At 30.1% G+C, this 615-nt stretch overlaps 1 protein-coding gene across 3 annotated transcripts in view; it reads left to right on the plus strand.

Annotated features, from left to right (window-relative positions):
• Positions 1–615, plus strand: part of LOC119594583 (threonine synthase-like 2) — a gene marked incomplete in the record, with an annotated part of 25,547 nt that overhangs the window by 18,061 nt on the left and 6,871 nt on the right.

Raw genomic sequence — 615 nt, forward strand, 5'->3', positions numbered from 1 at the left:
CAAGTGATTTAAAATTACTAAAGTTAAAACAAAGCATTAAGCAGATGATTTTGGAAACATGAGATAAAGTATATTTAGTTAACTTTTTATCCCTTATAATATCTCTTCTGTATTTCTACTTTATCTCTTCTTTATGATCAAGAGCCAATAGGTGTTTATGAATCAAATGCTAATGCAGTTGAGCTTTCCCAGTGAACAATGTAAGTTTGCATTTTAAATACATATCTGAATCAAACTGAGAATACACATTTCCAGATATATCTGATGTCCTGAAAAAAATGATATTCAAACGTAATTACTAAAGGTACCAGTGTCTCTGTTGCTATTAGGTATTTTTATAGGTTACAATATATTATCTTTGTGTTTATTTATTATGTTTTACAAAGAAATAGCTTTGTACAGTAGAATCCTTTAATAGAAATAAAATAATATATGAAATAATGATGCCTTGGTTCTATTCTTTGGCCTAATATGCCACAAAAGTATTCAGACACCATGGTACAAAATCCAATGATGTATTTAGTGGTTAGCCCTACCAACCAATTGTTGTCAATGGTCCAGGCACTGCACAGAATTAAAATTGGAAGTACATATTCTCTGCTGGAATTCCTTCAG

Source organism: Penaeus monodon, chromosome 34, assembly GCF_015228065.2.
Source record: "Penaeus monodon isolate SGIC_2016 chromosome 34, NSTDA_Pmon_1, whole genome shotgun sequence".
Lineage (NCBI taxonomy): Eukaryota > Metazoa > Arthropoda > Malacostraca > Decapoda > Penaeidae > Penaeus > Penaeus monodon.